The sequence below is a fragment of the Schistocerca nitens genome, chromosome 5 (genome assembly GCF_023898315.1).
Source record: "Schistocerca nitens isolate TAMUIC-IGC-003100 chromosome 5, iqSchNite1.1, whole genome shotgun sequence".
In the NCBI taxonomy this organism is placed as follows: Eukaryota; Metazoa; Arthropoda; class Insecta; order Orthoptera; family Acrididae; genus Schistocerca; species Schistocerca nitens.
This window is the reverse complement of record NC_064618.1, coordinates 113,739,246-113,766,294: the sequence shown is the minus strand read 5'-3', so window position 1 is coordinate 113,766,294 and position 27,049 is coordinate 113,739,246.

The following is a 27,049-nucleotide window of genomic DNA, read 5'->3' as shown; positions in this document are numbered from 1 at the left end:
AAGGGTAATGCAGTATGCAAAGGGGGACGAAAATCTAATAGTCATGGGCGACTGGAATGCAGTTGTAGGGGAAGGAGTAGAGGAAAAGGTTACAGGAGAATATGGGTTTGGGACAAGGAATGAAAGAGGAGAAGGACTAATTGAGTTCTGTAACAAGTTTCAGCTAGTAATAGCGAATACCCTGTTCTAGAATCACAAGAGGAGGAGGTATACTTGGATAAGGCCGGGAGATACGGGAAGATTTCAATTAGATTACATCATGGTCAGACAGAGATTGCGAAATCAGATACTGGATTGTAAGGCGTATCCAGGAGCAGATATAGACTCAGATGAAGAGTAGGCTGAAGTTCAAGACATTAGTCAGGAAGAATCAATACGCAAAGAAGTGGGATACGGAAGTACTAAGGAATGACGAGATACGTTTGAAATTCCCTAACGCTATAGATACAGCAATAAGGAATAGCGCAGTAGGCAGTACAGTTGAAGAGGAATGGTCATCTCTAAAAAGGGCCATCACAGAAGTTGGGAAGGAAGACATAGGTACAAAGAAGGTATCTGCGAAGAAACCATGGGTAGCAGAAGAAATACTTCAGTTGATTGATGAAAGGAGGAAGTTCAAACATGATCCGGGAATATCAGGAATACAGAAATACAAGTCGCTGAGGAGTGAAATAAATAGGAAGTGCAGGGAAGCTAAGACGAAATGGCTGCAGGAAAAATGTGAAATCGAAAATGATATGATTGTTGGAAGGACAGACTCAGCATACAGGAAAGTCAAAACAACCTTTGGTGACATTAAAAGCAACGGTGGTAACATTAAGAGTGCAACGGGAATTCCACTGTTAAATGCAGAGGAGAGAGCAGATAGGTGGAAAGAATACACTGAAAACCTCTATGAGGGTGAAGATTTGTCTGATGTGATAGAAGAAGAAACAGGAGTCGATTTAGAAGAGATAGGGGATCCAGTATTAGAATCGGAATTTAAAAGAGCTTTGGAGGACTTACGGTCAAATAAGGTAGAAGGGATAGATAACATTCCATCAGAATTTCTAAAATCATTGGTGGAAGTGGCAACAAAACGACTATTCACGTTGGTGTGTAGAATATATGAGTCTGGCGATGTACTATCTGACTTTCGGAAAAGCATCATCCACACAATTCCGAAGAGGGCAAGAGCTGACAAGTGCGATAATTCTCGCACAATCAGCTTAACAGTTCATGCATCGAAGCTGCTTACAAGAATAATATACAGAAGAATGGAAAACAAAATTGAGAATGGGCTAGGTGACGATGAGTTTGGCTTTAGGAAAAGTAAAGGGACGAGAGAGGCAATTCTGACGTTACGGCTAATAATGGAAGCAAGGGTAAAGAAAAATCAAGACACTTTCATAGGATTTGTCGACCTGGAAAAAGCGTTCGACAATATAAAATGGTACAAGCTGTTCGAGATTCTGAAAAAAGTAGGGGTAAGCTAAAGGGAGTGACGGGTCATATACAATATGTACAACTACCAAGAGGGAATAATAAGAGTGGATGATCAAGAACGAAGTGCTCGTATTAAGAAGGGTGTAAGACAAGGCTGTAGCCTTTCGCCCCTACTCTTCAATCTGTACATCGAGGAAGCAATGATGGAAATAAAAGAAAGGTTCAGGAGTGGAATTTAAATACAAGGTGAAAGGATATCAATGATACGATTCGCTGATGACATTGATATCCTGAGTGAAAGTGAAGAAGAATTAAATGATCTGCTGAACGGAATGAACAGTCTAATGAGTACACAGTATGGTTTGAGAGTAAATTGGAGAAAGACGAAGGTAATGAGAATTAGTAGAAATGAGAACAGCGAGAAACTTAACATCAGGATTTATGGTCACGAAGTTAATGAAGTTAAGGAATTCTGTTACCTGGGCAGTAAAATAACCAATGACGGACGGAGTAAGGAGGACATCAAAAGCAGACTCGCTATGGCAAAAAAGACATTTCTGGCCAAGAGAAGTCTACTAATATCAAATACCGGCCTTAATGATAGTGAAACATGAACTGTGGGAAAACCGGAACAGAAGAGAATCGAAGTATTTGAGATGTGGTACTATAGACGAATGTTGAAAATTAGGTGAACTGATAAGGTAAGTAATGAGGAGGTTGTATGCAGAATCGGAGAGGAAAGGAATATGTGGAAAACACTGATAAGGAGAAGGGACAGGGTGATAGGACATCTGCTAAGACATGAGGGAATGACTTCCATGGTACTAGAGGGAGCTGTTGAGGGCAAAAACTGTAGAGGAAGACAGAGATTGGAATATGTCAAGCAAATAATTGAGGACGTGGGTTGCAAGTGCTACTCTGAGATGAAGAGGTTAGCACAGGAAAGGAATTCGTGGCGGGCCGCATCAAACCAGTCAGTAGACTGATGACCAAAAAAAAAATCTCCATCCTATCGAAAGATTATTAACCTGAAATGAGGAAAACTTTTCTAATTCTACTTTTCCTCAACCTAAAACCCTGCATTATCCTACCGCCCCACCAGCCCCATCTCAGTGTATAGGAGGGTCTTCGAATCCATCCTCTCGTCAACCATTTATGAACACCTGAACCAGCACCATTTCCTTTCCGTTACTTCCCATTAACGACTGTGATTTCCATCTCACTGTCTCCTCCGATGACGAACTCTTGCGCCTCACCCTATCTCATTAGCTCAACACCAGTAAACGCACTGTTTTCGTTCCCCGCGACCTGGTGATAGCTTACGATCTCGCGTGACATTCGGGTCTCCTTCCCAGACTACAAACTTATGCATCTACATCTTCGTCATACTTCTCAATCCACCGAACGATGTGTAGCGACGGGTACTTTTGGTATCACTATCAGATGCCCCTTTCTTGTTCCATTCGCCAATGAACGTGGGAAGAATAATTGATGGTAAGGCTCTGTACTATCTCTAATTTCCCGAATTTTCTCGTCTTAGTCATTTCGCAAGACGTATGTGGGAGTAAGGACTATGGTATGAAGATTAGCATTTCCAAAACTAAAGTAATGTCAGTGGGAAAGAGATGCAAACGGATTGAGTGCCAAATAGGAGGAACAAAGTTAGAACAGGTGGACGGTTTCAAGTACTTAGGATGCAACTTCTCACAGGATGGCAACATAGTGAAAGAACTGGAAGCGAGGTGTAGCAAAGCTAATGCAGTGCGCGCTCAGCTACGATCTACTCTCTTATGCAAGAAGGAAGTCAGTACCAAGAATAAGTTATCTGTGCACCGTTCAATCTTTCGACCAACTTTGTTGTATGGGAGCGAAAGCTGGGTGGATTCAGGTTACCTTATCAATAAGGTTGAGGTTACGGATATGAAAGTAGCTAGGATGACTGCAGGTACTAGTAGATGGGAACAACGGCAGGAGGGTGTCCACAATGAGGAAATCAAAGAAAAACTAGGAATGAACTCTATAGATGTAGCAGTCAGGGCGAACAGGCTCAGACGGTGGGGTCATGTTACACACATGGGAGAAGCAAGGTTACCCAAGAGACTTATGGGTACAGCAGTAGAGGGTAGGAGGAGTTGGGGTAGACCAAGGAGAAGGTACCTAGATTTGGTTAAGAATGATTTTGAAGTAATAGGCATATCATCAGAAGAGGCACCAATGTTAGCACTGAATAGGGGATCGTGGAGGAATCTTATAAGGGGGACTATGCTCCAGTCTGAACGCCGAAAGGCATAATCAGTCTAAAATGATGATGATGATGATGAAAAATTCTTGTAACATTACTTTCTGGAATAGCTTAATAATACGGTAGATACAGTTTTCGACAATTTGTGGTCAACAGTGTAACTGTACAAAATTGGATTTCTTTTCTTGTGTACGCGCAATGTGTTACATTTACTGACTATCTTTGTCGACTGTCTGAGACTGCAACATTCATGAATCTTCTGCGGGTCATTCTAGACATCGTTGCTGTTTAATGACGTTGCTTCTCTGTTATAGGCAACTGTATCTTATGCTAACAGTCTTAAAGAGCTTCCGAGGCTTTTTACTAGGTCATTTATATGGATTACATTTAGTAATCGTAGTATTACAGTTTCTTGGGGTACAACGGAATTATATCTGTCGACTTATTTTCCGTTAAGAGGGACGTTTTGAGTTCTGTCTGTAAGGAAGTCTTGTACCCAGCCGCAAATCTGCTACGATATTCAGTAAGGTCGTACATTTTCACCAAGTGGCAGTGAGGGACGGTGTCAAATGTCTTCTTGAAGTCAAACAAAACGGGATCAACCTGAGCGCCATTGTGGATTTTATGGAGAAACAGAGCGAGCTGAGTTTCCCAAGACCTCTGTTTGCGGTATCGATGTTGATTTTTATGAAGGAGATTTTAGTCCTCCATAAACATTATTATGTGTGAACACAAAGCATGTTCCATAATTTTACGACAAATTAACGTCAACGATATAAGTCTTTAATTATGTGCGTCTGTCCAATAACCCGTCTTCAAAACGAAAATGATCTGCGTTTTTCCCCCAGTCACTAGCTACCGTTCGTTGCTCCAGCGATTTGTTACTAATTGCTGCTAGAAGGAGAGCAAGTTCTTTCGAATAATCTCTGTAAAATCTTCTAGATATCTCGTCTGGTCGTAATACGTCTCCACAACTAAGCGGTTACAGTTGTTTTCTGTTCTGTGAAGAGTTATCCTACTATCTGGCGTTTCAACGTTCCTACGAGGATTGCAAGAGGGAATTGGCATTTTTCCCGCCTTGCATGCTATTTTCCTGAGGGGAGTCGTTACCTGCCTAATGTTGGAGCTGCCAAAGACTCGAATTCGTGCCTCGTCCGGATTAGGCATCACTTGTGGGCATCAATTATGTACTTTGTCACTATTCACAACATCGATTCCGTAGCTTCCATCCCACTCCAGGTGCGCCTCAAGGCTGTGTCCTCTCTCCTCTCCTTTATCTCCTCTACACTGCCTATATGCCCAAACCTCCACCCACCAATCCACCTCCTACTGTATGCTGATGACGTCTTTCACCTCGCCCTCTATTCTACGCTCCATAACACCAACAATAAATTAAAAACCACTTCAATCATTTTATCTACTAGTGAAACCACCAAGCGAGGTGGTGCAGTGGTTACCACACTGGATTCGCATTCGGCCGGTCCATGGTTCAAACCCGCGTCCGAGCAAAGATTTTCCACGATTTCTCCCCATCGCTTCAGGCAAATGCCAGGATGGTTACTTCGAAAGGTCATGGCTGATCTCCTTCCCAATCCTTCCCAAATTCGATGGGACTGATGACCTCTCTGTTTGGTCCCCTCCCATGAATCAATCAACCAACCAACTAGTGCAACCAATGGCTACTGAAGGTCAACCCCTCTGTAACGAAGGCAGTAATTACAGAATGAACCATACGCACCTTGTGCTTCCATGTCTTCTGTCTTACGGTCTATGATTGTGCTATCCAGTTGACTAAGAGACTAAAATATCTTGCTTTAATCATCGACCTGCATCTAAAATGGAAACCACACCTACTAGCTGTGCAGTCCTAAACTATCGATTGCACACCGAACAGCGCATCAACAAGGCAGTGTGATCGGCGCGCCAGTGAAAGGAGCAGGCTGGGCCATACCTCCAGGAAGCCAGAGTTCAGCGCACCCCATCAACGCTGACCGAACTAGCCGGCCATCGCCGGTCGGGCTCAGTTCGGTCACAGACTTCGACGGCGTCGGTACCGTGTAATAAAGAGGCGATACTGAGCCTGCGTTTTGCGAATAGTAATAGAGAAATGTAATTTCATGCAGGAGGCATAGGAAGTACATCAAGCCACTTCATAACGAAATGTTAAGCTATGTTCCCTCCTTTTTAGAAATAAAGTGTTATATTAATTTAAAAAATCCTTGTACAGATCATTTTGAATTCTCTCCTATCTTGGTTGTGTCGGTGATTGTTGCCACAGCAGCCGACACAACACTAACCATCCAACCAAAGGGGATTTTTCTTCTCTGGGCAGGGCAGTCGTTGTAGAAATCCTACAAACAGAGCCCCACAGACAGAGACACAGGGTCGTGAGTCGTGCTTGGGTAGCTCAGGTAGTGAGCACTTGCCCGCGAAAGGCAAAGGTCCCGAGTTCGAGTCTCGGTCCGGCATACAGTTTTAAACTGCCACGAAGTTTCATACCTGCGCACACTCCGCTGCAGAGTGAAAATTTTATTCTAGAGCCCCATATATATCTCCATTAGCTTTGTTGCAATTAATCCATAGGAGAGCAGGCCACCGTCGAACAGGAGATTACATTTCCTGAAATAGTATACACCACATACTAACACGTCACAATTCCCATGTTTATCACTTAAACCAAAAATTGCATTCAAATGATCTGCAGAACAGCCTACTTTTAAGTCAGTGGGCACATCAGCAAATTCTCGCCAAACAGAACTTCTACCCAGATACTGTTTTTACCGATGAATACTCTTAAACAAGGTAAAGGTAAATACAATGTACATGCATTATTGGTCCAGCAAAAACGCAAGATGTAGTAGACAACTGAAGGAACAGTGTGAACGTAGACGGTAACTTACACATATAAATGTGTGTCTGCTCCAACGGAAGAATTATGAATTCTATACCACACCATGGTCTGTTTGTCAGACAGTAGACCAATCCCGTATCTACGTACTGTTTAACCTAACCTTGTGGATGCCACCGTGTACGGGAAAGATATTATCGTAGAATCACATCGAAAGAAGTTAAAATATTTCTTATCATTATTTATCATTTTTCCCGTCATTATAATATGAAAGAATGGTTTCACTAGCCCGATACCACAATATTTTATTATTATCTGTTATCTGTCACTATGTGTTCTGTATGTACAATGGACGATTAATTTGCACAGTACCTACATACCGCGTTGCTCCAAACTGGCTGAATTTTCAGGTCTACTAATACTTTAAACGTTTCAGCCACGGGATATAAAAGCTGACACAACACTAGCAACCACCTGTCTGACTAAATAACGGTGCTTTCAACTCCCGAGACCACGATTTCTTCGAGGTTAGTACTCCTTGTCAAGTCACGCTGACGGAACATGTCCAACTGCATCGGAAATATGTATCAACAGGGGATAGGCAAAATAATGTGCACACCTGTACTTACTTTAAAATGCTTTATTAATAAAGGGTTGGACCCCCATTTTCCCGTAACACAGCTGCGAGTCTTCTTGAAATCCTGACATAAAACGTTTCTGTAGTCTCCAGTGGAATGTTAGGCCACTTTTCGATCAGAGCCTCTTCTAACGTCTGCTCCTGAACCTGCGCTCCAATACGCCGAAAAGGGTTCGACAATGTTAAATTCTGGAGGCTGTGCTGGCCAGGGAAGACGCTGCAGTTTAGTTGCATGCTCCTCGTACCACGACTGTACTGTCCTGGCTATATGGATGGGTGCATTATCGTCCTGAAACATGGCATCATTTTTGGGGACCGACATTTAAATCATGTTGTGCACCTGATCACGTAAAATGCTCACATCATTGTTGGCTGTAAGATGGCTTTTGAGGGTACCGGTGGGACCAGCAGAATACCTTTATATTGCTGCTCACACCATCAGACTTCCACCTCCATGCTTGAACTTTGGAATCAAGCGATCAGGATTGTAGGCTTCTTTTGGCGTTCTGCAGACGTAAACCCGGCCCGATGCTGGAAATGACGAAATCGTTGACTCGTCGGGCCATATGACGTGTTTCCACTGATCAGCCATCCAGGATTTATGCTCCTGGTACCATGTTTTACGATTCTTTGCGTTGGTTGTCGTCAATAATGGTTTCGGTATAGCAGCTCGTCTATGAATATTTGCATTATGGAGTTCTCGGCGGACAGTGTCGATAGATACGGGGTCTCGAAGATGAATATTGATCTCTACAGTTACTTTAGCAGTTGTAGTTTTGTGTTGTTTTTACACAATTCGTATTAGCATACGACGAGCTCTGTCATTTAGTTTTCATTTGCGCCCTCTATTACGTTTACACGATGACATCTTTTCATGTTTTGTGTGGGTTGTCATGAATGTTGTAACAGTTGCTCTTGAAACATTTGATGAGTTCGCTGTCTTGGTTACTGATGTTCCAGCTAATCGGGCCCACGCAGTATTCCCTCTTTGGAACAATGTTTGGTCTTTCGTGGCTCGTCGACCTTGGTCTCTGAATGCAAATACGAAGTGTGCAGTGCTCTAAGAAACCTTGACTTATGCCTCGTCCGTAATGAACACGCGCAGTGCAGAGCGACACGTGCCTTGCCTACGTTGTTGGCCATCAAACACAACCATCCCATTACTACCACTTTTCACATTATTTTGGCTATCTCATATACTTTAGCATATCCTTCAGCTGAAGGCTCTTTCCCACATTTATTCTCGTTAAAATGTGACTGGAATATGTTCCATGCATATAACTCACGCAGAATCATTCACGAGATAGGTCACTAGGTCTGTCGCTGCTTATTGACTCTGCTGTGTTGCCAGGGGCATCATTGTCTTCATCGACCTACTGGTTTGTATTACCAAACTGCTTCAGCTTTCCTACACCCAGGCATTAGTTGCAGGTGCTTTAGCCAGTTGTTTCTCTTCTTCATTACTTTTTATTATTGTATCAGTGAGTAGGGTGATGTTAATAACATCAGAAAATTTCTTAACGAGACAACGATTCGTTATTAGGAAGGCAGGACGTGTGTGAGCTACCATGAACAGCCTAGTGACATGCTCAGAATCAACGGCAAACCAGCACCAACAGATAGTTTAAGTATACACGACGATTTCACATGGAGAAGATGAAAAAATAATTTACACGATGACAATGAACCGGAATCTCAGTACTTAAAGGAAGATGAAAAAATAATAACCATGTAGGACTGAAACGTTGTAGTAGGGAAACTGAGGAAAAGAGGAGAAATACTAAGTACTGCAACAAATTTTCGCTAGTGAACGAATAAACTATTTAAGAATACAAGTTGGAGTACCCGTAGAACGCCCTGAGACACGAGAAACATCCTGTGGGATTACATCTTGATCAACCTCAGACTGCGAAATCAGATACTGTATTTTAAGGCATACCCACGGACGGATAGAGGCGCAGACCGCAATTTAGTAATAGTAGCACTAGTAGCCGGAGCCGAAGAGACGAGTTCGGTAGATCCAGTGTAGAGACAAGTGTAATGGTGAACTGATAAGAACTCATGATTTCTGAGGTTGTAAGTACTTTGAATAAATACAACTAGTTCAGTTGAAGAGGAATTGAATATCTAAGAAGGACAAACATAGAAACTGGAGGGGCAAATCTAGCAACATGAATGGTTACGCATAAGAAACTTGGGGAACAGAAAAAGTGTTTCCGTGAGGAAGTCGAAAGGAACACACAGATTCAGCTTATAGAACAGTCAAAAGTTAAAGCAGTTTTCACATCGAGCTTGATAGTGGAAGCAAGAAATACGAGGAATGAAAACATATTCAAAGGATGTTTCGGCCTCGAAACAGTGTTGGAATATGAAGCATTTTCGAAATAGAAGCAAGCCAAAAGGACACACGCGTAATACATAAGATTTACAATAACAGAAGTGGAAAAATAAGACTGGAACACCAAACAAAAATTTCTGGTATTAAAAAAATGTAACACAATGATACAGTTTTCACCCTACTACTTAATCTGTACGTCAGGGTAGCAATAACGAATAATGATACAGGAGTGAGATAAAAATTTAGGGTAAAAGAATATCAACGATAAGATACGCTGATGGCGTTGATATACTCAGTGAAAGTAATAGAGAACTGCAAGATCTATTGAATGGAATGAGTAATCTAACGAGCAAGAAATATTGACTAAGAGGAAACAAAGAATGCGAACGAAACAAGGAGAAAGAGAAATAAGATTAACGGTAAACCAAATATGAAAGTTGGCTGCCACGAAATAGAGGAACGAAGTGAGAGGGTTATGACAAGGAAGCAGGCACAGCAAAAACAGGTCATTTTTCTGCTAGTATCAAAACTAAGCCTTAACTTGAGGTCGGGGGACTGATGACCTCAGATGTTGAGTCCCATAGCGCTCAGAGCCATTTTGAACTTGAAATCGAAATTTCTCAGAACGTGTTTGTGGGGTACAGATTTGCCTGATAGTGACTCATAAGCTGTAGGAAAACAGCAAAAGAAGAGAACTGAAAGGTCTGAGTCGTGTTGCTGTAGAAGGATGTTTCTGTGTCGCCTGTTAGATTTCCATTGTATTTTAATTTTGCATGATGCGACGTTTCGGTTGTGTAGCTACTTTTACACAAAATGTTTAACCTTCCTAGTACCGCTGGGGTCAATATGACCCCACAAGCAGTTTTGAAATATATATCTCTCTTGTTTTCAAAACTGTTATTTTCAAAAATTATGACTTTGTCTTTCTGAGTTGCTTGTATGCTGTGGTGTCACCGCTAGACACCACACTTGCTAGGTGGTAACTTAAATCGGCCGCGGTCCTGTAGTACATGTTGGACCCGCGTGTCGCCACTGTGTAATCGCAAACCTAGCGCCACCACATGGCAGGTCACAAGACACGGACATGACCTCGCCCCAGTTGTACGGAAGACATAGCTTGCGACCAGACGTACGAAGCTTTCCTCTCATTTGCCGAGAGACAGATAGAATAGCCTTCAGTTTAGTCCATAGCTACTACCTAGCAAGGCGCCATTTGTATCAGTGCTTATAGCTTACTACTATTCAAGAGATGTATTCCAACAAGAGAATAAAAGTTAAGTAACATCTACGTACTTTTCTTCTTATTCATTAATAAGTCTCATGTTCCAGAACTTCAAGCCCGTCTGCGTTAGTTTAGCGTGCACCTAGCTACCTCATTGTGTCTATGCTGTATGAGCTAGACACAACATTATTTGGCGACGAGTAAAAGAGTTTGTATTAATTCGTTTGTGTCATGGCTTCGCCACAATCTCCAGATGTACTGTCCGAATTTTTTCGCTTGCAGAATCAGCAGACGCAGGCGTTATTGGAAGCCCTAGGACAACTCGTCCAGGGTCAACGTGCGCTGCAAAGCGATGCGGCAGCCGCCGCTTCTTCGCTACCGCTGCCACAAAACGCTGTTGTACCTCCCTTTCGGCCATATGTGGCGGCCGACGAGACCTGGCAAGAGTGGTCTCGCCAGTTCCACTTTCACCTAGCAGCATACAGAATTCAAGGTAAAGAGCGGCAGCCGTTTTTGCTTTCTTGTGTCGGTGTGTCTACCTACCGTGTGATAGTGAAATTGTTTCCCCGACGCGACGTAGAAACTCTGTCCTACGAAGAAATTTTGTCTGCTTTAGATGCCTATTTCAAAGAAACAGTTAATGTAGTTGCAAAACGGTATACGTTCTTTCGTACAAAACGTACGGCCGGTCAGACTAATAGGGAGTGGGTTGCAACTTTGCAAGGACTTACTAGGGAGTGTGCCTTTGAATGTGACTGTGGCCTCCCTTATTCAGATACTATGGTGCGTGATGCAATAGCACAGAACGTTTCTGATGTTCGCATACGGGAACAAATTTTGAAACTAGTTAATCCCTCCCTTCAACAAGTGATAGACATATTGGATAGGCAAGACACACTTGACTTTGCTCAGGCATCATTTGAAACTTCGCCAGCCGTGTGTCACATTAACCGGCCCGCCGGCCGCGCTGCACGGGACGCTACACGGCCCTCGCGCCCGTCCGCACAGCAGCGGCAGCCTACCTTGCAAACACGTGCGCCGCGTATGCCAGCAACTGCAGTGAAATCATGCCCGCGGTGTGCCACTAGACATTCGCGTGAAAATTGCCCGTCACGCCAAGCTATTTGCTTTTACTGCCAAAAGAAAGGACATGTTCAAAGTGTTTGCCAGAAAAAGCTTAGATCAGACAATCACAATAATTCCAGGCCTTTTGCTTCGCGCCGGAATCGAACCCAGGACAATCGGGCTCGTGGACCTTCGCCCATGGACGTTCATGTAGTTCATTCCCACCTGTCCAGTGACACTTTAGCTAACAGTGACTGTGTTCGTCCCACCAAAAGTGTGCGTCGACGTCGCCGGAAATCCCGTAAAGTCGCAAGTGCTTCTGTACCTGTATCAGTTCAAATTGCACGTGACAGTCGCTCTTGTCGTCAGCAGGACAATAAACTTTTTGTAGACCTGGACTTTGAAGGCAAAGTGATACCATTCCAGCTCGATACCGGAGCTGCAGTTTCATTGCTCAATCACGACACGTACATACAACTGGGCGCCCCGCCGTTGCGTGCCGCCAATGTTAAGTTACATAGTTACTCAGGACAGCATATACCTGTGTTAGGACAGTGCAGCCTTCTTGCAACATACAAGGGACAAACAAAACTTGTATCATTTTACGTTCTTCGTTCTTCTACTGCAGTGAACTTGTTTGGCTTAGATTTGTTTCAATTATTTAATTTGTCTATAGTAAATCAGGTCCTATCAGTGAATCAGACTGTGCCTTCCGCCAGTGTTTCTAGTCTTTGTGAAGAATTTGCAGAAATTTTTGCACCGGGCCTTGGTTGCGCTACGAACTATGCTGCACATTTGGAACTGAAAGACAACGCGCAACCGAAATTTTTCAGAGCGCGCAATGTTCCCCACGCATTGCGTGATGAGGTCGCAAGAACATTGCACGATTTAGAATCTCAAGGTGTAATTGAACGTGTGCAGGCTTCTCTCTGGGCCTCACCCTTAGTGATTTTGCGGAAACCTTCCGGAAAACTGAGACTTTGTGTGGACTTCAAGGCCACTGTGAATCCACAACTAGTGACTGCTACTTTTCCTTTGCCCCGCCCGGAAGATCTTTTTGACAAACTGTGCCCGGGAAAATATTTTTCCAAATTGGACCTAGCAGATGCGTACTTGCAGATACCTGTGGACGACGAATCCCAGCGCGTCTTGGTGGTAAACACGCATCTTGGCTTGTATCGCTTCAAAAGACTGCCATTCGGGTGTGCATCCGCCCCTGCTTTGTTTCAGCAATATTTACAAACTGTTTGTGCGTCGGTCCCTACTGCTGCGAACTATCTGGACGATATTGTGATCTCCGGAAAGACAGAAGCAGAACATTTGCAAAATCTCCGAACATTATTTCAGGTATTGCGTCGGAATGGTCTCCGCTTGAGGAAGGACAAATGTGTCTTTTTTGCTCGGGACTTACCCTACCTGGGGCATGTCATAAATGCCCAAGGTATACATCCGAGTCCAGAGCACCTCCGTGCCATACAGGACTTACCTGCTCCGCAGAACTTAAAACAGCTACAAAGTGTGCTGGGTAAAATTACTTATTATTCAAAGTTTGTGCGCAATGCTTCTTCCATTTCAGCTCCGCTTCATCGCTTACGCCGTAAAGGTGTTCCGTTCGTCTGGACGACGGAATGCGAACGCGCCTTTCGCCAGTTGAAATCGGCGTTACTTTCAAATACTTGCCTTACGCCATTCGATCCCCAGAAACCCCTTTTGTTGATGGTAGATGCATCGGATTTCGGGATCGGTGCTGTGCTTGCGCACAACGATGGCTCGCATGATCGCCCTGTTGCCTTTGCGTCAAAATTGCTCTCATCTGCGCAAAGAAATTATTCACAAATAGAGAAAGAAGCTTTAGCTCTCGTGTTTGGTGTTACCAAGTTCCATGACTTCTTGTATGGTCGTCACTTTACAATCATCACGGACCACAAACCTTTGACGTCGCTTTTTCATCCGAACAAGCCTGTACCTCCACGTACAGCGCAGAAATTCATTCGCTGGTCTCTTTTTCTCTCGCAGTACCGCTACGATATCTTGTATCGGTCCACTGCTAAGCACGGAAACGCTGATGCGTTGTCCCGTTTGCCTGTTGCTGAGGATAAAGCATTCGATTCTTCCGAACTTGCTTGCATGTTTATTGATTCGGAAACCGATGACGTGGTCGCATCGTTTCCGATTGATTTTCGTCGTGTAGCTACAGCCACAGCTGCTGACCCTGTCCTTGCTACTGTTTTGCGTTTTGTTGCTACGCAATGGCCCTTGTCAAAGTCACGGATCGCAGATCCTTTGGTTCGCCGTTTTTTTGCTCACAAGGAGAGACTTTTTGTACGACGTGGTGTTTTGTTGTTGCGTTCCGATAAGGATCAGTCCAGAGTCGTAGTCCCACGTTCGTTACAGTCCTCTGCCTTAAAGCTTCTTCACCAAGGACATTGGGGTATAGTGCGTACGAAACAACTTGCTCGTCAGCGCTGTACTTGGTTCGGAATCGATGCTGCGATTACGAATATGTGCTCTTCTTGCATGGCGTGTGCCGAACAACAATCCGCACCGCCGCGGAAATTCTTTGCATGGCCGAAAGCCACTTCCCCTTGGCAACGCTTGCACATCGATTTTGCTGGTCCATTCTGGAATGCTCGATGGTTGGTTGTGGTCGATGCTTTCAGTAATTTTCCTTTTGTTGTCCGGATGTCTTCCACGACGTCTTCTGCCACAATCCAAGCCTTGTCTGCTATCTTTTGCATTGAGGGTCTTCCGCAGACTATTGTTTCCGACAATGGCCCACAATTCATGTCCGCAGAATTTGTCATTCTGCAAGGCCAACGGTATTCAACATCTGACGTCCGCGCCGTTTTCGCCTCAGTCAAACGGTGCCGCTGAACGATTGGTCCGGACTTTCAAGTCACAGATGTTGAAATTGAAAGAGTCGCATTCTCGGGAGGACGCTTTGTTGCTCTTTTTGTCTTCATATCGCTCTCAGCCTCGCGATGGTCGCTCGCCGGCTGAGTTGCTTCATGGTCGTCCTCATCGCACCCTGATGTCTTTGCAGCATCCGCCGCATCAGGTTCCTGTGCAGCGGCAGACTCCTGCTTTTGCTCCTGGAGACGTTGTCTATTATCGCACCTATCGCGGTTCACGGCGTTGGCTCGCAGGGCGCATTCTTCGCTGCCTCGGCCGCGCGATGTATTTGGTTTTGGGGGCCTCTGGTGAGGTGCGTCGGCATCTCAATCAGCTGCGCCTCTATGTCGTCGCCTGGGTTCTGCCGCTCCCCGTCTGCTTTCAGCGACGGAGCCGTCAGGTCAGCGCCTTGGGGACCCATCTACTGGCTCGCCTCATCCCCAGGTGTTACCGACGCTGCCTTCCATTTTGCCCCATGGCGTCGCGCCGCCGCAGCTGTCGCCGCAGCCGCCGCCGGCGCCGCCCGCAGTGGACGCGTCGCTGCAACCGCCTGGCGCCTCCCTGGGTCACGCGCCGCCGCTCGCTTCCCGTGACCAGCCGTCCTCCGCCATGGACCTCTTGCCCGCTCCGGACCAGATGTCATCTTCGCCCGTCGGGTGCTCCGACCACATGGAGGTCGACCCTTCGGCCCCTCCGGTCTCCTTACGTGCGCATACACCTCATGTTGACGTGCACCCTGGACTAGGTTTGCAGGCGTTTCCTAGCTCCCCTCGGACCGAATGGCCGGGTGCTGGTGGCACGGCCTCGCCTGTTGTTAGGCTCCCCACCTCATCGCATACGTCAACATGGGGTCCTCCCCACGGCGGGCGGAAGCCTTATCTCACGACCGTTCGCCGATTTGCGGGGGAGGAATGTGGTGTCACCGCTAGACACCACACTTGCTAGGTGGTAACTTAAATCGGCCGCGGTCCTGTAGTACATGTCGGACCCGCGTGTCGCCACTGTGTAATCGCAAACCTAGCGCCACCACATGGCAGGTCACAAGACACGGACATGACCTCGCCCCAGTTGTACGGAAGACATAGCTTGCGACCAGACGTACGAAGCTTTCCTCTCATTTGCCGAGAGACAGATAGAATAGCCTTCAGTTTAGTCCATAGCTACTACCTAGCAAGGCGCCATTTGTATCAGTGCTTATAGCTTACTACTATTCAAGAGATGTATTCCAACAAGAGAATAAAAGTTAAGTAACATCTACGTACTTTTCTTCTTATTCATTAATAAGTCTCATGTTCCAGAACTTCAAGCCCGTCTGCGTTAGTTTAGCGTGCACCTAGCTACCTCATTGTGTCTATGCTGTATGAGCTAGACACAACATATGCAATGACATATTTTTCAGTTTTACATTTACAACATATTAAAATTTATTCATGCACTGAGTACCACTGGGGCAGCATGACCCCGAACTAAATTTTTGTTTTGTTTCTTGAATGTAGCATTATGGAAAGAGAATGACGAATGTTACATGGAACAGATTTATACGAAACATTAGCAACAATGAAACTAACACTTCCTGCTCATTATTTATACCCATTGTTTCAGTTTCTTGCCTCAGCTGTTGTTGTGTAGTGCCTCTGTTGTTGCTAGTGTTTTGCCTTAGCATCTGCATGAACTACATTATTACTAGAAAACGTTTGACTAGTGCTGAAATACAAGCAATTTTGAATGAAGAAGAGTAATTAGGAGATATACGGTCTAATGGCGATGAAGAGATTGATGCTATTATTTATTTTATTTATCCTACTAAAGATTCTGATGAAAATGTTGGAGATTTGGAAACTCTACTTCCTGAAGTTGCTGAAATCTCAAATCAGAATGTTTTCAAGTAATCTACAATATGTTTGCAAAAACTTTAATGATAGTACTAATAATAATAATATGTAAGTATATATGTAAAGTAGTAATCCCATTTTCTTCAGGTCGAGAAATGGAAATGAAACATGGGGAGAACATCCTGTTAGATAACATGGGGGACAGCCAGTACGAAATATATGGGAGACAGCTCCAGGTCCCACGAGGCATACTGTAAGGAACGAAAATACTGTGCAGTCAGCATTTGAATTATTTATGAAGTCCAGCATTTTTGAGATTATTTTGAAGTGTATCAACGAAGAAGGTAACATTACTTTCAGTAACAAATTGACAGATCTTGACAGATAAGAATTTGAATGCTTTCTTGGCCTGCTTATTCCTGCGGGAGTGTACAAAGGTCACAATGAGGGCTTAAAGAATTTATGGAATGAAGTGCATGGCCTATATAATTTCAATAGTTCTAAGGCAAGGAAACCCTTTAAAGAATTATCACGTTGTGTTCGGTTTGGTGACGCTCAGCACCGGCAACAGAATCGTAGCCCTGATAAATTGGCTCCTTTAAGCGATTTATCTAAAGAGTGGGTAAGCACATTACATGATGCATACGAATCACACGAGATTATTACAGTTGATGAACAACTGGTAACTTTTAGTAGTAGGTGTTCATTTCCCCAGTACATCCGCTCAGAACCTGGAAAGTACGCGATATAGATATGGGCTGCATATGACATCAATAATTACTATGTCACACATCCGCAGGTGTACACAGGAGAGGGCGAAGGCCAGTCTAGGGAAGTCAATGAGGGAAAAAGAGTAGTGTTAGAATATTTATCAGGGAGTGATAGAAATATCACAACAGATAATTTCTTTGCAAGTTTGGAGTTGGCGTGAACTAGCTGCAGAATTTATCGAAGCAGCTTCATGTCTCTTTGCATTCTAGTAATCAGCTACAACAGCCTCCTATTGCCCAAAAAAGGGTAGGATAGTGACATTGCTGAGTACTATGCATTTCAGAGAGGAAATAGGTGACGGCGAAGCAGAAAAACTATTATAATCCTAGACTATAATGCAACTAAATCAGGTGATCAGGTGTAGACACAATGGGCAAGTTAGTCTGAACCTACACCAGAAAACGTATGACAAGAAGATGGACCATGGTTATATTTCATAATATTTTATAAATGAATGCCCTATATGCTTTTATAATTTGTCTGGACTTAAATCCTGACTGGAATAAAAAAAGATCCACTACAAAAGAAGAGAATTTCTTGTGGGACTGTGAACAAGTCTAGTACAGAAAAAGAAAAGTCGGCGCAGGAAAGCTTCTCTTCCTCGTCCTCCTTCTTCAGCAGAAGTTCATACGGGAACAAAACGTGAACGGTGCTCCCTATGTGAACGTTCAGTGGATAGAAAACATTCAGAAATGTGCAGAAGATGCTTTTATTTTGTCTGTCTTTGTTTTAAATGTAAGGAGTTCCTTTGTTTTAAATATGACCATCTATAAGATCAAGGATTAAGACAAGATCTGTATGTGCTTGTTTACATACATTACCTGGTTTCTATAATTAATGTATGCTTTGACTTCAGTTCATTAATATAAAGAAAATACTGCCAATATATCCACTGTTAATTACTTGGGGTCATATTGACAGAGCACAGGGAAAACTGTGCAACTGTGAAACTGTTGCATTCATTTGTTCCAGTTTATGTGACAAACTCTTATGTTTTCATCACTTTTTTGGGAGTGATTGTCACATCCACAAGAAAACCTAAATTAGGCAAGGCAGAAGAATCGTTTTACCCATTCGGCAGGTGTACAAGTTAGGTGGGCCGACAACATATTCCTGTCATGTGACGCACATGCCGTCACCAGTGTGGTACAGAATATATCAGACGTGTTTCCCTGTGGCGGAATCGGTTGATCTACGACCTTGCGATCAAATGTTTTCGGTTCCCATTGGAGAGGCACGTCCTTTCGTCCACTAATTGCACGGTTTTGCGGTGCGGTCGCAAAACACAGACCCTAAAGTTATTACAGTGAACAGAGACGTCAATGAACGAAAGGACAGATCATAAGTTTGCGAAAATAAGAAAAGTAAACTTTTCACTCGAGGGCAGACTTGAACCAAGGACCTCTAGCTCCGCAGCTGCTCACGCTAACGACGGGACCACAGCGCTCCTAGGTTTACATTATCATTAATGTTGCATATCTTGAGCATGAACTACTCAGTTTGTATATTTTGCTTATTTTTTTCGTAGTTCCACACAACTTCTTCCTGTTTTCTCGATTGATTTGTGTTCAGTTTTTCAAGGCCTATCCACTGTGCCAACTTATAACTAAATCTGAGGGGGGTGCGATGGGGAGGTTCCCTTCTAAGAAAAGTCTTAGGTGTACTGTTCATAACGAAGTACCAAGAGCAAAGTTACCTTCCATATGGACACTGACATGGGTTTGGAAAATATGGATCATCTCAAATCCAACCATTGATCTACACGAACGATATGTTACTTTCCACATTTTAAGGTCATTAGGTGGAAATCGTGCATCTAGATTTTAGAAAACCTGTTGATTCAATACCACTAGTGTGCATGCTCTAGGAAATATATTCGTGTGGAGCATTTCACCATTCCGGGGACCGGATGGAAAATTTAGTAACAGTATAAGTGGAAACCGTAAACCTAAATGTAGACTACAGAAGTAATATCAGGTGTTACCCAGTAAATGCAACGAGATCATCGTTATTCAAACTTGACGACAGAGATTTATTTGTATTATTTGCAATCTGAGACCATTCACATATTGTTATCTATGGACTTCCGTCTGACAGTATTTATGCTGCCATCTGATAATCTTGGAAAATATGTGGTATGAAAACTGGAAAGTTGCCCATAATGTAGATGACTAAAGTGCTGTACTTCACGAAAAGTAAATTTATAGCAGCCGCTAACTAGATAATTAATCACAATGTCTGCGATTTACAAAGCATAGTAATACGAAATGTAACGATCAGGCAACTGTTTCCGGTAGAACACATAGAGATCTACGACATTTAAAGAAAAACTGAGTTCTTTTCTTAGAAACAAATAGTTTAAAAACAATGGCATGACCCTTATTTGAATACTAATGAAATGCTAGGCTCGATTTGAGGTCGGAACACCAAGTGGATAAAGGCATGTACAAAGGAGGGCGCGAATAATTACAGCGTTAGTGCAGCAGAATATTGTGCGGAAAATTCTCGAAGATAGAAGCCGTATTTCGCTAGAAAAGTGCATTGAAATCGTCAAAATATGGGTGCCAGATTGAACATTACGAACATTCTTAGGCCCACTTATGAAAATATCACATACCGATAAAACTGGAGTAATAGTTGTTTGTACTGAGGAGTCGTCCTTTTCAAACTCCAGCCGTGAGTGGAACAGGAAGAAGTCTTCATATATATGACTCAGTACAGGTACCGACTACGATACAATGAGCAATGACAGCAAAGAACAGACCCAGATATACACACATAAGAAGTTTTGCATCATCTCGGTTCCGAGAGTTCCGGAAGCTGTACAAATTAGAGAAGGCTAGGGGGAGGCTAAAAACCCGTTCCCCTTCCTTTATAGCTGAGGCATCTGTTTCACGTCTTTCGACTCTGACAGTGCTATTTAAATAACCTTTAGGACCCCGTTTTCTGTCCCTGTTGCCTTTAAAATTTCAAAGAGTTGGTGGAGTATAGTCGACATTGTCTAAGGCTTGCTCTGAATCTACAAATGCTATAAACGTGTGTTTGTCACCATTCAAACTGTCATTTAAGAGAAGTCATTTAAGAGAAGTCGTGGGTCAGTATCGTCTTGTGTGTTCCAGTATTTCTCCAGAACCCAACGTGATGCCCCACAATGTCGCCCTCTACAGGTTCGTCCATTTTTATGTACATCGTTTGTGTCAGTATTTTGAAAACATGACTTACTAAACTGAGGATTGGCAGGACTTGTAAATGTGAGCACCCCCTATTTGTGAAACTGAAATAACTACATTCTTTCTGAAGATTGTGGGCTTTACACCTATCACCTACATCTTGCATATCTGGTGCAGTAATTTTTCCATCGCTGGGTCTCCGAAGAATCTCAGTATTTCTGAGGGAATGACGGCTATTCCAAGGGTCTTGTTCTCACTTACGCTTTCGATTGCTCTGTGAGATTCCTCTAGAAGTATTATATCTCTCATCTCATTCTACAAAATTTCCTCTAGTTGGGTCCCCTTATGTAGCCCCTTTTATATATTACTTCTGCCTTTAGCTTTCCCTTATTTGCCTGTCATCTCAGCTCTTGATATTCATAACACTACTTTTCTCCAGAGGTCTATTTAATAATTCTTTAGGTGGATATGTCTTTTCCACACTTATGTATACTTCTACAACATCGTATTTAGCCTTTTTAGCCATTGCCGCTTAGCCATTTTGCACTATCTCTCTGTTTCATTTTTGAGATCTGTGTTCCTTCTTGCGTGTTTCATTTTCACAATTTTTATATTGTCTCATCTCGTATCTCCTTCGTTACCCAGGGATTTCTACGAGGACTTTATTTTTTACCTAGGTACTCCTGTGGTGCCTAAGCTATCTCACCTCGCATTATTATTCTGTTGTATATTATTTCTCTTCTGAAGTCCAACGTGGCCTAATGTCGACTCTGAAACTCTCAACAACGACTGCTGATTCCAATTCACCCATGTTCCACTTCACTAACACAGCAATGTACTAACTTGGTCCCCAGTTCAAGCAGCAAGCAGTAATCGAAAGCTAATATGGCGGTGGGGAGAAATTCAAAACCATTCACAAACTATTTAAGAAAAAGCCCTCCAAGATGGTGAATTCAGCCCAGTTGTATTAAGTAAATAGGACAGGAAATTTTTAAAAGTCCAAGATGGTGCAACTAGCTCATTTTTCCTAGTGGCAGTTATGATATCCTGTTGGAAAGTATTGCAACAATCTAGAATTTGCACAGTGCGCAAAATTATTGTACCGACCTGTATTTTAATCGAAAATTCGTAAAGTTATTGACGATTCTGATATAAGTTACAGTATTTCTGTGGGGAAGATTTCTGTGTTATTTATTTAAATTACGTCTGATACTCACTGATACAACTGTCAGCTGCGTTCCTCAACAAACAAAGTTATGCCACACTCGTTGTAAGGTGCAATAGACATTAAAATGAAATACTTACAGATCTAAAAGGTCTGCATTATTTATCGAAATTTTACATTCTGCTACTGCTAGTTTTTTACAACTGCAGAGAATTCGTCTTAGATACCATAATATAGTTATTAACATAATTGAATTTGCAACTGATGACTAAATTTTATCCTCAAAAAGTTATACGATTGTCAGGTGTTATAATTTTATTTTCATATCTAAAATAAAATTTCTGCCAAAAATACATAAGTATACTGCTGTATGTACAGTATATATGTATATATTGATGTAGCTCACAGTATTCACATGTCTGTATTATTGATCAGTTAAATATAATTACACACAAAATGATAATTATATGAAAACATTGAAGTTATCTGTGTTTCTATAAAACATATCTTCAGCTACAAAGAGAGAAGAATGTTATGCAACTTGCACTTGACGCCTTACCGTGTCTTTGGACCCCCAAATTAAGCGCCTCAATGGTATTTCCGTACCAAAATTATCTGTATTGTTGATGTTGAAACATTTATTAGTTATAATAATGCTTCAACTACTAGAAGAGAGCATTTATTGTTTAAATAACACTTACACCTGAAACATGACTGTGGATTAAGAGCCTCCAATGCCATTTAAATGTCAAATTATTATATGACATTACGAAACTCATGTGGCTACAATACATTCTGCAGTAACAGTTGACACTTTATCTTCGTCTTAAATCTTCTATGAAACCCATATTAGCTAAAAAATAAGATGACAGCTACTATAAGAGTGAACTTATTGTATAACTTACACTTAAAGACTAGTACATAATTATCACTCTCAAATGAAGTGTGTAGTGGTATTTTCAAATCTGAACTATTGTATAATAGCACAGACAACATGTAGCTATACATAAAGTAGTGTAGTAATATGTAGCTGACAGTGCATCAAAAGCCAAAACGAAGCTAAGAACAAAAGTGAACATGGCAAAGCATCTTCTCACAGATGAAGACGATAATGCACGAAGAAAACGTACTTAAGATTATTAATAGGAAATATACTTTTGTTTTTATTAATGGCGGAAGTGCACATATATTTATCAGTTAATATGATTATTTTCTTAGTATGAAAGTACAGCAGTAATATATTCCAAGCAAGTGTGGCAATACTGAAGTAGCTTAATTGTTATATAAGGTTTTTAAGAACTATGCATGGCACATACATTGACAGCACTGATATAACTTTCAGATTAAGCTGTAGCTACTAACGAGTTGAGCGAGATAATTGTATCACAGTTTAAAACTAATAATTGTTTGTTATACTTCTCAAAACACTTGCTTAACTTTGGTTAAACTGATATCACAACACTCAGCCTGACGTTCTAGTGACACACGTGGTAGAGCATTACCTTCATCTTTCAGTACAACATGTTGACCATATTTTGCTTATAATGCTAACTTCTCCTACATCTCAGCATTACTGAAAACTTGTAAAAATGATAGGTAACACCATTTACTTCAATGAACCACCAATTTCATATCATCAGATTTAAATGACAACGTTCTGTGTATTTTAGATGTGAAGAAACCATTTCAAAACTATACAAGCATCATAGAACAATTTGGATGAGAAAACATTAAATTTGAGGCTTCATTGTGCCTTATACCATAACTAGAGCTAAGAAATGGAATCAATTACATTCTTTCACTAACTTTCAGTAATTCAGAAGGCCTATTTCTTTGTGTGCTTGCGTGATGAGATTAGTATTTGAGCCAGGATGTGGTATCTGCAGTTATAAGTTTTGAAAGACTAGTCTCACTATGTTACCTAAATTAGGCCGTGCATTAAGTTTATCAGCCTGATTACAATGTTATTTTTAAACGAAATGTGTTTATAAATGAAAATAGATTTGGGACACTCGTTTCATTTCAGCCTTCAGAATCATTTCCTAGGAATAAGTTCTGATTGATATGTGTTTTTGTGTGTGTGTGTGTGTGTGTGTGTGTGTGTGTGTGTGTGTATGTGTGTTTTGTTGACGTATTTTAGATGCAGAAATTCTGCCATTTATGTATTTTGTGAACTTTTTTGGCTAAATAGTCATGAACGTGAAGTAAGAAATTCATATCGTTCAGATACTTTTGACAACAACGAGGATGGGTGCTCTGGGGTTATATTGTGATTTCACTTTAACACTTGCCTGTAACTGACTATTTTACTTTGCCAGTATACTGCCATTGTTGGGGAGGGGATGGGATGGGATACACTGGCGTTTCACATAATGATGATGTCATTGACAGAGGTCATATGTCACTGGTAACAGTGAAGGCATCACTGATACAGATGGGGAGGACTGTGATGTTACATGTGGGACAATGACTTGCTCACATGACATGTGAAGGGCAAACAAAGTTGTCTGCATTCCGTATACATATAGTTATAAATGTTCGTTACACGATGATGTATGATTAAATTGCTCTATCAGCAGGGAAGGAAACCATGTCATCGGGAAGTAAGTTAGAGAACTATATTTAACATTGTCGATCGAAGAACAGAAACTAGTGACAATCCATGCGACTTTCTGGCGTTTATAGATTATACGTAAGACGCAATTAAGAGCTTAACTACACAATCATTAAGATATAAACTAACTGATCGTACATTATACGACAGATACTTTAATTTTGTTAAATTATACGAAAAACCTTTGTGCCACTCTGTTGGAGGCTACAGCAACCACAAAGTATATGGCTTCCATTGGTTTTTATCAGTTTAGCCATCACTTACTGCAACAAATATAGTGGACCTGAGAGGTTTAAAGAAATCCTAGCTGAGTATTCAACAGAACAGATTTGTTATTCCATGTTTGACGAAGTCGAAGATCCACAGTAAGCTGATCGTTCTGCAAATTTGGGTTATGTACAGTTTCTCTTTGCGTTGCGTACAGTAGTATATCTCTGTACGTTACTCAGTTTTGTCGATTTTTTTATGTCGAGTAGTTGTCTCCTGTTCGAATTGTGGACAATAATGCAGACACTTTATTCGAATGCATACTGACTAATTTCCTTTTATTTCTGGGACCATAAAAGTATGACTCCCCAAGGTGTCGTCGTCCACTTCTTATTTCTTTGCAAGCAACTTAGTCTTTTGAAATTTTTGGGATACTTATTATTTCAGTTTTCTTCGAATGCATTACTGTATCTGTATCCTTATCCATTCAACTCTGCCAGCTCTTCATCTGCTGCTCACACAGCAGATTTGGTTCAAATGGATGCTAACTGACTTAGTTGTTTCCTTGTCTATGGAAGTATGGCTCCTCCTTATCCACTTTTCATTTGGTTGATGTGCAGCTTTTCCATATAATTCTAGCATAAGCATTATCGGACTGCCACTGATATCTAGTTATTAGAGTTTTTTTTTCTACTGACGCAAAGATGAAGAGTTCAATGCGTGACAATAGCCTCATCATTTCTAACGACATGGATGTATAAGTACACTTGACAGCAAAAAAAGGGGGCCACTCCTGCATTTCAATGTGTAGGCGGCACCTGACTGTATGCAACCAACGTACTCGTAGCATTTTTTTCTCAAATTTGTCATTATTTCGCAGCTTCAAACATGGCTGCATTCAATACACTGGAGGTACGAATTAAAATTAATGACAATGAATGAAAAACGCCCTCAGTCACTACACCCATTAGAACTAAAAGCTGCTGAAGAGTATGCTGAAAGTATTGTAAACAAAATTTAAACTGAAATCATACACAGGCACCAAGAGAAATTAGAAGCCATGCTACTAAAACTGCATCAGCAACAGGACAGCTAAACATCCAACAAAACACAGTTTTATGAAAGTGTCATTAACTATACTGTCATCACCTTCAGTGGAAAAGAACAACATCTACTCAAGAAAGGGCTAAAACACAATGCAAAACCCGGATTAAGCAACAATTAACTAAAAATCCTCATCATACACACTAAAAAAAGCAGCTGATTTACTTTACCTAAATAACACTGAGCAGACTGTCCTAGCACTCAACATAAATAAAACTGTACAGAAGATCATAAGTAACCATAATGGGACGCCAAAAGCTGTCTATCGAGAGAGAAAGCTAGTAAACAACACAAACATGAAACTCAATACTAACAGTCCCATGGTACTGAAAGCTGACAAAAGCAGTTGTATAATAATTATGATCAAAGATGAATACATCACTAAAACACTGACTTTCTTTTCTGAAAACTACATTACAGAGCTGAAACAAGATCCAACTATAAAATTACAAAAAAGAAACAGAAAAATGGTTAATAAATGAAATTTACTCTTCACAGAAAAACAAGCAAAAACATGCATATTAATGAATCCCACAGCTCCAAGACTGAGACCTCTACCCAAGACCCATAAACCCCAAGTCCCATTGAGGCCTATTGTTAATTCTAAAAATACACCTGCCTCCAAAGACCCCCAATTACAGAACGACATTCTGAAGCAGTACTATATGTTTGAGAAATGGTACTCGGTTAAGAATGCAAATGAATTGGCAACTAAAATTAAAGATATAAATATTCCTTCAGGTGCCAGGTTTACCTCTTTTGATGAAACTATCCTATTTACAAATGTACCAACTGAAGAAATAATAGACATAATCTTTGAAAACTTAATAAAAGACAAAAAATTGTCAATTGGAGAAACATCAGAAGTCTAGAACATGTTGCAGCTAATACTGTCTCACAATTACTTTACATTTAATGGGGAAGTTTACAGATAGAATGAAGGTCTTGCCGTGGGTAGTAGCGTATAAAGATTTCTGGCAGACATATTTCTTAGTCACCTGGAAAGTAAGTTCTTTAATGAAGACAACAGCCTCAAAACGAAGATAATATATTACTGGAGACATGTTGATGATACCTTGCCGCTATTCCACGGAATAAGAGGTGAGATCGAAGAACTACTTGCAGTATTCAGTTCTTTCCACAAAAACGTAAAATTCACAATATAACATGTGGACAACAAAAGCACAAATTTCCTAGATTAAAATCACCAACCATCAACAAAAAATAAGTTCAGCATACACAGAAACGCACATATACAAACAGTGGACAACTGGTCATGCCATTCCACCACACTGAGAAATTCTGTATTTAGGTCCATGCTACACGAAGTACACTTCCTTGACTTGGAAGAAAACACGCTCAAGAAAGAAACAGATACAACAAAGAGCAAGCAGTGTGAACCCAGACAAAAGACAGACAAATACACAAGGGTAAGACAAAGAAATGCCACACTGTGAAAGAAGAACAAATATTAGTCAGTATCCCATACCTGTGTCCCATACCACAAAAAATTGCGA